This window comes from Salvia hispanica, chromosome 4 (assembly GCF_029641045.1).
Source record: "Salvia hispanica isolate PSC_SH4W2 chromosome 4, Shi_PSC_v1, whole genome shotgun sequence".
In the NCBI taxonomy this organism is placed as follows: Eukaryota; Viridiplantae; Streptophyta; class Magnoliopsida; order Lamiales; family Lamiaceae; genus Salvia; species Salvia hispanica.
Genome location: NC_142695.1, coordinates 59,843,671 through 59,854,416, shown reverse-complemented (window position 1 = coordinate 59,854,416; position 10,746 = coordinate 59,843,671). Strand labels below are relative to the sequence as shown.

Sequence of the window (10,746 nt, the reverse complement as noted above, 5' to 3'; positions counted from 1 at the left end):
TTCATTCTCTACTATATTCTTTCTTTACTTAACTCACCTAACACAAATTTTCTTAATCTCCATGCCGAAAAGAAATGTCTACACTACTATGGACTGGAGGGAGTATATTGGAGATGCTATCCAAATGATAATGAATAAAATATATTTCTTGCAACTAATATTAGTATTTTGGAGATGCTATACATATGATAACATTAATTTTTTTTGCTCAAACCGAATTGAATCGAAAAAATCAATTTCTTTTAAAATTGAAAACGATTTGAACCGAACTGAAAAATGAAAAAATGAAAACGATTTTAATAGGGGACTCATATTATAGCATCATCATCGTCCAATACCAATCCCGGACCCCTCGGCTAAGAGGCAGAAATCCAAATACACATACCAATCCCACTAATTATTTCTACCATCTCCGTTTACAAAGTCAAACAACTTCATAAAATCCGTATCGATAACAAATGAGACTTCTAATAGGGACCGGATCGAGTATAAATTATGGACTGATTTCCACTTCCACTATTTTGGACGTTAAGCCCGAATTTCTGATCTTTGTTGCTATGTGTTTGGTTGTTACCATTTTAAATTTCCGTAGACCGCTTCATTGACCCAATCTCTTGCGGGAAGGTCTCTAGATGTGGACAATTCTTGATTTCTAGTTGCTCAAGCATAGCCTTTGCACCTTCTTGTACTAGTACATTCCTCAGGTTCCACAACTCATTGATGAGTAGGACTTGGAGGTGGGCAAACCCGTCGAACTGTATAGACATTTTTCGTCCAGTGTATGCATTCCTCAGTTTGAGGCACTCTAGCCACGGAAGATTCTTTAGTACTAGCATGGGATCTTCGTCAAGACAAGTATTTACCAAAGCCATATGTCTAATCAGTTGAGAGAAATTATTGGCACTTGGTAGCCTAGACAAAGGCCCATACAGCTTGAGTGTGCATGTAGAGTGAAACTAGAATACCAATGTTGTCCAAACACGGTATGGTTTTGAAACGACACCCTCTCAAGATAAGGTGACGAAGGTGCTCCAATTCAGCTAGTGATGCAAAGAGCTTGCCTGCATCCGAGTTTTCATCAACTTCTTCAACACCCAATTTTCGGAGAGAAACCATCTTTTCAACCTCATACATCCAATCATAAATCGAGATGTAGGTTAGTGTCTCAAGATTCTCTAACGCATCTACTTTAAAAGGCTCCTGGTAAATCACATTAGACATGTAGATATGATGAAGGCTACACATTTCCCATATATTACCTGGCATTTCCACCATAAAAGTTTAGAGCTACATCGAGAACCTCGAGCTTTTTGAAGTCTCCAAATGAGCGTGGAATCTCTTGAATATAATTGTTTCTAAATCCCAAATACCTTAACTCAAGCAATGTGCCCATAGTTTCTGATAAAGTCTTCACCCCAAAATCTTCCATGTCGAGCATCTTGAGGAGTTCAAAATTTTTCCAATAAGACTGGCCAGCCTCGTCCAAGTAGCGACCACCTCCATGGAAAATGAGAGAAACAAGATCTTTTTCTTGATTCGTGGTTTTGAATCAAGAATTTGGTACTATTATATAAGTGTTGTGTGGTGGGCAAGGGTGATTGATACGAGTATGGAGGTGCAGGAGAAGGCAAGGGCTGAGCCAGGGGAATCAGAGGTTGAAGAGCAGAAGAACATGAAGGGAAAAGGGAAGCAGCAAGGACGGACGGCTGAGAGGAGCCCGAGGCCGCATCGACAGGCCCGAACTCCCACACGTTATCGGGACTTCGTGTCTCATTAGAGTTATTTATTTCAGAAGTTCTATTTTCATTATTATTTTTGCTCTTTTATTTTTGCATAAACAATTAGATATTTATTAGTTGAGTCAAGCGGATTATTAGCTCCTTTTGGGATTTCTTTGTTGGTTCTTTCCCAAAATGCAAAAGAGAGTCGAACCAACCCTAGGGTCTGTAGTATTATAAATAGGGATTCATAAATCATTAATAATATCATAAACTTATCCCTAAGCTTTATCTTTTACTTCCGATTTTTTTTCCTTCGTTGTTAATCTCAAACCCAAGCTAGGGTTCTCTAGGTTGCGCTTGGTCGCATTTGAAAATTCTTCGTCTAGGCCGCAGCCGGCTCCGCCTTTCTCGTGGCCGCTGTTGACGTCCTCAACGATTCCGACTTAGCAACAAACTACTGGAGTTTCGGCGGTGTTCACACAGTCATTCATTCCGCCGGTAACGTCTCAGTATATTTCTGGGTTTGGCAGCATAAGGTTCACGATACCACAACCCCAGCCCATTCCTCGACCGCAGCCTAACGTGTGGTCTACTGGATCCATACCGGAGACAACACGGAAGCCTTTATTTGGCCAGCCAATGCTATAGGCAAGTAAGGTGTACCGGACACCGGTCCCAAGACCCCAGATGGTGAACCCAGGTTCGTGTTGGGGTCCGTCTCCTCCACGACCTCAGTTTGGGAACATGTACCAGGACCAGGAACCGAAGCACTCGCGGGTGAAACTGGCGCCGCCTCATTTTGATGGGTTGGAGACAAACAACTGGATCCGCAGTGTTCAATACTATTTCGATCACATCGGCACTCCTGGGGAACAACGTCTGCACTTTGTGATTCCACCGTTCGACCCTCCCGTGGCGAATTGAATTTGGAGTTATTGTGCTAGCCATGAATCTGCGACGTGGTTCGAATTCTTGGACGACGTGCGCCGGAGGTTCGACCCTACTTGCTACCAAAGACATATTGGGTTGATTTCGAAACTGACGCATCGGAGTTTGGTATAGGCGCGATCCTTCTATAGGACGGGCATCCTTTGGTCTTTTTCAGCAAGAAGCTGGGACCGCGACGTCGCTGAGCTTTGATGTACTACAAGGAGTGCATCAATACTCATGTCATGATTATTGTATGAACATAAAAGATAAACTAATTAAAGCTATCACCGATCAAAGATTGACAATAATCAAGGTAACAACCAATTAGTCGAACAAAAGCTCAAGAAAAATCAAGTGGAACGAGTTCTGAACATTAAACATAAAAAGAACTACATAAAAAATCAATTATTATCAAACCTCAAAATTTTATTGTTTAGCAATCTATAGACAGACGAACTAAAACATTAATTAAAGTGCGAGACATGAAATAAACAAACAAAACCCAAGGTTGAATCTTGAAGTATTCATGCTCCTCTTTCCTTGCTTCAATCTCCAAGAATGATGGAAGAAATAGGTTAAGGAGTGGAGAGGGAAGAGCCTTGGAGTCTCCACTTTTGGAGGCTATGAAAGGGTGAATATTATGAATTAGGTTATGGGGTATTTATAGGCTTGAAAAGGATTTAAACTTGGTAAAAAGTTTCCTTCAAGTAATTGTAAATATGAAATTTTCGTGCCCCATAGATTAAGGAAAAGATTTGGCTTCACAAGATAATGTCTTCTTTCCTTCCTTGAAATTCCACCTAAATTCTGCACTTGACAGCTTTGCGCGACTTTAGTAGAACGGCCTTAACATTCTTCACAGAACTCCGATTGAGATGATCAAGGTACCAACGCGAAGCTCTTTTAAAGGCGAAGAGAATGGTAAGTAGCACACTCTGATCAGACTTCAGAATCTCCGGAAAAATGAGTTTGAACAGAGGCTGTCGTACGCAAACATGCCCAGCGGGCGCTGTAGAGAGTCAGAACGTTCTGAAGTGGTTTTCAGTGATGCCAGCGGCCCGCTGGGTTGCCTTCTGCTCCAGCGTTCGAACTTTTACGTTTTTATGCCCCTCTTCAGCTCTATTTTTCACATTTATCACAAAACACGTCAAAATAGCAAAATGGATAAAATATACAAATTATGGACATGTAATGTAACTCTGAAACTCAAAACGGACCAAAAAGTGGCCTTAAAAAAGTACAAAATCAGAGTGTATCATTGCTTTCATGTACAGGGCCTATACCTCACCTCCACTGGCGTATGTGATTTCTCAGCTGGTCCATATTTCTCTGCCCATCGGGTATTGAGACATACGGCTGACCAATTTTTGTTCCATGTTGTGAGTCAGCCACATAAAGATGTAGTGGTATGCCTGCTGCCATCTCTCGAAGGTTTGGTTTGTCTTTGCCGGAGGGGATGGGATTCCGGTGATGTGAGAAATCATTCCCCTCCCGCTGATTGCCGCCTTCATAAGGATAGCCCACGGACGGTAGTTCTCGCCGTTCAGTTTCTCTCTGATTACTAACGGCGAGGAGTCGATTCTAATTACTGGTTTTGAGTCTAGTCGGCTTGTGGGTATTATTGATTGTTGGCTGTACGCCATGCTTGAGCGCATAAACTCGACAAACATTCCAGCAAATTGCTTTGTTTCTTATGTTTTTGGTGGTTCTTCATTATCTAACATTTTGTTGGTTTTGATAGGATCTCACCGGATTTTGGTTAGAGGGTTCGAGATTGGTCCGAGATGGTGATCAGACTACTTTGAATCTCACCTCCGGTCTGATACCATCTCGAATGGTGTATCATGCATAGTTTAAAGGGGATAGATAATAGAGAGAATAGGATGATCGATAATTGCTTGATTATTTTCTTCAATAATGTGACACCCTTATATAGGACATTACAAAACTTGTGCTCTAAGTATTCTTGAGCACCAAACTGATGCACTTTTTATTAGCACTAAATAAACCTGCAAGTATACAGAATATATATAATATAACTAAAGGTCGGTACCGGATATCGAACACGGGGAATAAAGTCACAGACTGACTACCTTCTAATAAGCTTCTTTCACTATTTGTAAAATCAAAAGTTTTGAAGAGTTTTTTGAAAATAAGAACAACTTGAAAGCAATAAAACAACTAATTGCGAATAATTAAAGAGATAAAGATATGAGAGATAAGAGAATTCCAAGGATGTGCGTTCACAATTATGGTTATACAAATTCCAACTACAATACCCTAGCACAGTTTATACTTCGATAGAACAAGTCACATAAGTTTTGCCTAGGCGGCACAAGCGTAGATTACTAACACTAGGGTTGTCAATTATAGATCTGTAACTCCCAAAGCTCCTAAGACCTTTGAAAAGTCCCGACTCTCAATTAACAGTGCCGTTTTAAGGGAAGATAATTGTAGTGTCTACTAAATGGATCTAACTCGCCAACCTCCTCTCACGATTAAATAGCAAGTTGTATTAGATCATCATCGAATGTGTCACTCAAACATGAAGTATTATAGAACAACTTAGGAAAGAAACAGAGTAAAAAAATTGGATATTAAATAGAAAACGGAGTAGTATAACCAAAGTCGTTACTAACACATCCGAAGAATCGTATGAGTTTAGTTACACATAATTGGATATGCTAAAAACATAGAATGAAGGAAAAACAAAGTTGATCATATGAATTAAAGCAATAAAACTCAAAGGTTGAATTCTTGTTGCCTTGATCTTCTCTTGATTCCTTCTTCAACCCCTTGCACAATGAAGAACTCTCACAATTTTATGCTCTAGAACTATGAGGCAAAAAGAAGATCCTAATGAAGAGGTTTGAGGGGATATTTATAGTGGGAAAGATGGCTAAGTTTGGTATATCTTGGGGAGAAAGTAGGTCAAATTCGTGTGCCGCGCTTTCACAGTGGGCCGCACCTTGGCCAGCGGTCGCTGCATAATGGTCCGTAGCCTCTGACTCTTGGATAGCGGTCGCTACACTATGTTGTAGTGGTCGTTGCAGCGGTCGCTGTGAATAATCATGTAGCTTCGGAAACTCCTCGAGCGGTCGCTGCGCACTCTCCGCCGGTCGTTGGACGTGTTCTTTATTTTAGCAAATCTTTCTCCGGAGCAGACCGCTACTGACGGGGCCGTTGTTGTGCTCCAGCGGCCGCTGTGAGGGTTGCAACGGACCGCTGGTCTTGTAGAATGCTTCTGATTTCGAACTTCGACTTTTTCCTATTTTTTTAGGCTCAAATATGCACAAATCTCATAAAACACGTAAAAATACCAAAATAGAGAAAATCTGTTTTTTTAGGCTCAAATATGAACATGAATTGTGATTTTGACATTAAAAACAGACCAAATAAAAGCCTTAAAACAACAAAATCCGAGCGTATCACAAACTAATATATTTCTTGTCCTCTGGGCTATTACATTTGCTTTTCCTCTAGGCTATTACATTTGCTTTTCCGAACACTTTTAATGCTTGACTCAACAAAAAAGAAAACATAACAATTTATGGAAATAAAATATTCGCTCCGTCCTGAAAATTAGTCACTTATTTCTATTTCCGTCCGTTCCTAAAAATTTGTCACCTTTCACTTTTATCATTTTTGTTAGTGGACCATATTCCACTTAACTCATTCTCACTCACATTTTATTATAAAACTAATATATAAAAGTAGGACCCACATGTCACTAACTTTTTCAACCCACTTTCTACTATATTTCTTAAAACTCGTGCCGCATCAAATGGTGACAAATTATGTGGGACGGAGAGAGTACTATACATCAATATATCACCATACGGCCGAAGGTAGTTGAGCTTGTTTATTGGAATTATAGATTTGATACATTTATAATATTGATTAGTTTGATTTAAGGAATGGCACGGCAATCATCCCACCATCCACCATCAAATTAACTCCGGTGACCAACGCCGCCTCATCCGAAGCCAGAAACGCCACCGCGTTTGCCACATTCTCGGCCGTGAGCATTGCCCCTTTCAGGCTCTTGTAGGGCCCAACGTACTTCTCTATATCCTCCAACGCATGCCCCTTGTCCTCGGCGAGCGGCGTGTACACCAATCCGGGCGACACGCTGTTCACCCGAATCCCGTGCTTCCCGAGCTGCAAGCTCGCGCACTCCATCAGCCCCAGCGTCGGACACTTGGACATCATATAGTCCGTCGAGTGCACCATCGCCATCACCGCCGCCCCACTCGCCATGCAGATGATAGCCCCCCTGGTTCCCATTTCAACCATCTTACGTGCCGCCTGCTTCACGCACACCGCCATGCTACGCGCGTTCACGCGCATCACGCGGTCGTACTCCGAAAAATCCAAATCCAGGATGGTCTGAGGGAGTCTGCTGACGGTGCCGGCGTTGCTGAACATTACGTCGAGGCCGCCGTAGGTCGTCGCCGTCCATTCTACCATGGCCTCAACCTGTCCCTCGTCGGTCACGTCGCACTGGACGTAGCTGCACCGCTGCAGGCCGATGGATTCCGCCACGGCCCGGCCCTTTTCAGGCTGGATGTCGGCGATCACCACCGCGTGCGCCCCGTGATCCGCCAAGGCGCGGGCGGTGGTCTCGCCGATGCCGCTGGCGCCGCCTGTCACGATGGCTACTTTGCCTTGAAGCTTTTTCTTCATCAAATTGTTTGGCATATTTGGGATTTAGATGTGTCACTTATAGTAAATTGTTAGGGTGCCACCACCTCTTAAAATAACACCATACCATCGTTCCTAGCCAATCATTTGTACACGTGGACGAATAATAAGCTGTCATGTGGCAACAAAAAGTTGAAAAACACTGCCAGCAATATGCATCACTGTGTATAGCAATTTTTCTCGGCTAACAATATCCAATATGTTATACATCAATTTATAGATTGATGTGTAGCATTTATAATATTGTTGTATATGTGGTGTCACGGTGTCATGTTAAGAGGTGTTGTCATTTTAACACAAACCTATATCTATATATATAGAGCAGGAAAGGTGGATTCAAAAATATTAGGACTACATAGGTTGTAATGTAAAATTGATAAAATAAAAAAGATATAGATAAATAATAGCTGAAACATTAACAGATATAGATCAATTTTGAAGAGAGGGGGAGAAGAAGCTCTTTTATCGTGGGCGAGGAGAGATGCAACAATCACAAGTCATCCCATTTTCTTTTTTTTTTCCCCATGTATTTACCTACTTAAAGATTTAAATAGCTTAGCTGGTTGGCATCACGTTTTAAAATAGACTCAGAATTTATTCTTTATTTGTTTATTTCGAATAAGCCAAAATAGTGTATGTCGTTCTCACATAAAAAAAATACCCATTTGCACTAATTCAATTATATTTTTATTTAAAAATTATTTTAATTATTTTTATTGTTTGGTTCGAGTTCGACCCCGCAATATTCAGTTCCTGGATACCCCTTTTGTTCTGATGCGTTACCGAAAATGAACAAAAGACTGTTTTTCTTGGACGAATGTAGTACTTTATAGAGTTAGTAATTTATATCAAATCAAATAGTGTGTGTATGTTGGCCAGTGGGGCTAATACATGATGCCAAAGGTCTTAGATTGTAGTCCACCGTAATAAAATCTTTAAATTTCTGTTTATTTATTTTTCAATAAGAAAGAAAGAAACTTAAAATGTGCTTGAATTGTTTTTCTTATAATTGGCCCAACTTATCTAATCAAATAGGCAAAGGGTTTGGCAGATTTTAGTTAGAATGCTGATGCTTGCCCACTATTTTTAGCCCACTATTTTTATGTCACCACCCTTGATTATATAGAGTGGGTCATTAAAGTGGTTAAATTAGTTGAAATTTTTAGTTGATTTGCAAATATAAAATTAATATGAGAGGACCAAAAATGCTAAAAGTTCCCTGAATAATTGATTAGAGTGATGAAGCTATCCCACTCTAATTTGGTAGATGCCTAAAGTTTGTAAACTTGTGGTCACGGTTTGGGACCATTGGTTCCGGTTTATGAAAATTGTGAATCAGAACCGGCCCATGAGCATACTTGTCGGTTTCGGTTTGTAAACCGCCGGCTATTCTGCGGTTTTCATGTTCCGGTTCCGGTTTGGCTGTTTCCATTTTTATTTTTAATTTTTATTTTATACTCCTTCGTCCCACCACAAGTGATGAATTTCTTTTGGGCACAAGTTTTGAGAAAATAATATATATTGAGTTATAGTGTAGAGAATAAAGTATGAGAGACAAAAAACGTAAGAGAGAGTAAAGTAAGAGAGAGTTAAGTAAGAGAGAAATAAAGTAAGAGACAAATTAAAGTTTGTTTTTTTCTATTAAAAGGAAATTGATCACTTGTCGTGTGACAATCCAAAATGGAAAGTTGATTACTTGTGATGAGACAGAGGGAGTACATATTAAGAAATACTCCCTCCGTCCCTGAAAGTTTGTCACACTTCTTTTATGCACTCATTTTGTAAAAATAATACTCCCTCCATCCCCAATGAATATGCACTTTGGGTTCGGCACGAATTTTAATACAAAATTGGTAAAGTAAGAGAGATGTACAGAAAAAGTAATTAAAGTATTGTTAGTGGAGAATGAATCTCACCTCATTAGAGAGGAAAGAGTTTTCAAAATTAGAGAGTGCATATTCTTATGGGACGGAGGGAGTAATAAATAGTTATAGTGCAGTGATGATAAAGTAAGAAAGAGAATAATGTAGAGAAAAGTTTTAGCTATATTATTCTTTCTCTTACTTTAGAGCCTCAACAACCCTAAATATTTATATTATTTTTACAAAACGAGTACAGAAAAGAAGTGTGACAAACTTTCAGTAATGGAGGGAGTACAACGTTTGACCATAGTTCTTAGTAGAATATTACTCCCTCCGTCTCACAATAAGTGTCACACTATGCCATTTTAGTTTGTCCCACAATAAGAGTCACGCTTCATTTTTACCATAAATGGGAAGTACGTCTTACATTCCACTAACTCACTTCACTCACATTTTATTTTATTATAAAGCCAATATAAAAAAATGGGTCTCATATTCCACTAACTTTTTCAACTCACGATTCTTTACATTTCTTAAAGCCCGTGCCCACAATAAGAATGACTCGTATTATGGGACGGAGAGAGTAATAAGGATAGAACCAAAATTCTGAATTCGTGGTTCAATACGTATGATTTGGTACGCTGATATGAAAAATATTTAATACTCCCTCTGTCCCATTGAAGATGACCCACTTTCCTTTTTGGTTTGTCCCAACCAAGATAACCCATTACTTAAAATGGAAACACCTTTATCTCTACTTTATTTCCTCTCTCTTACTTTACTCTCTCCTCTTAACACACAAAAATTAACTGCATAAAATCTCGTACCGCCCAAGGAAGGGGTCATCTTCCTTGGGACGGAGGGAGTATCATCTAAACATATGATTTAACTCTCTTTTGGGTACCCATATGCCTACCACAGGGTTGGGGCGACCATGTTTGGTATAACTTTTTTCAAGTAAATATATGTAGGACCTATGAAAACATGGTTCGGCCCGACCTAAAGTCATTTTGATGGGATGGGCCGGGCCATGTATGGAAGCTCGACCGTTGGTTCTTTTGTTATGTCTTAATTTTATAGTCTCTTGTACAGGCTTTGTTGGTTTTTACAAAGTGTACATGACGTGCATTGGTAAAGTAAAATGTAGTAATAATGTGACGAAAAACTTAGGCGAATTTTGGTTTCGTTGGTGCAGGGTTTAAGCATATTGAGAGCGGCTCTTACATCGACCAAAGCCCTGACTGAAGGCCTTATAAAGCCAATGCTGAAGAATCAAGAAAAGCAACAAAATTAAGTCGATCGATCGATCGTAGACTCATTTTGATGTATAGACTTATTTTGTGACATAGTTGATCTAATCCTAGGCTGATTTCACTAGCAATTTGCGCTTCTTTTTTTTTGCTACATGTGTTCTAGTTTTAGCATTTACTCATCATTTTCTAGTAAGCATATTTCTTACCATCTTCTGTTAAGCATGATTTTCTCTGTGTTTTTTTTTTTTTATTATTTTGAATACTAGAAACCCATTT

The 10,746-nt window shown here is 39.8% G+C and overlaps 1 pseudogene; it reads right to left on the bottom strand.

The window, feature by feature from the left end:
• Positions 1–6,147: 6,147 nt before the first annotated feature.
• LOC148929800 ((-)-isopiperitenol/(-)-carveol dehydrogenase, mitochondrial pseudogene) lies at positions 6,148–7,355 on the bottom strand (annotated as a pseudogene).
• Between the last annotated feature and the right edge of the window lie 3,391 nt (positions 7,356–10,746).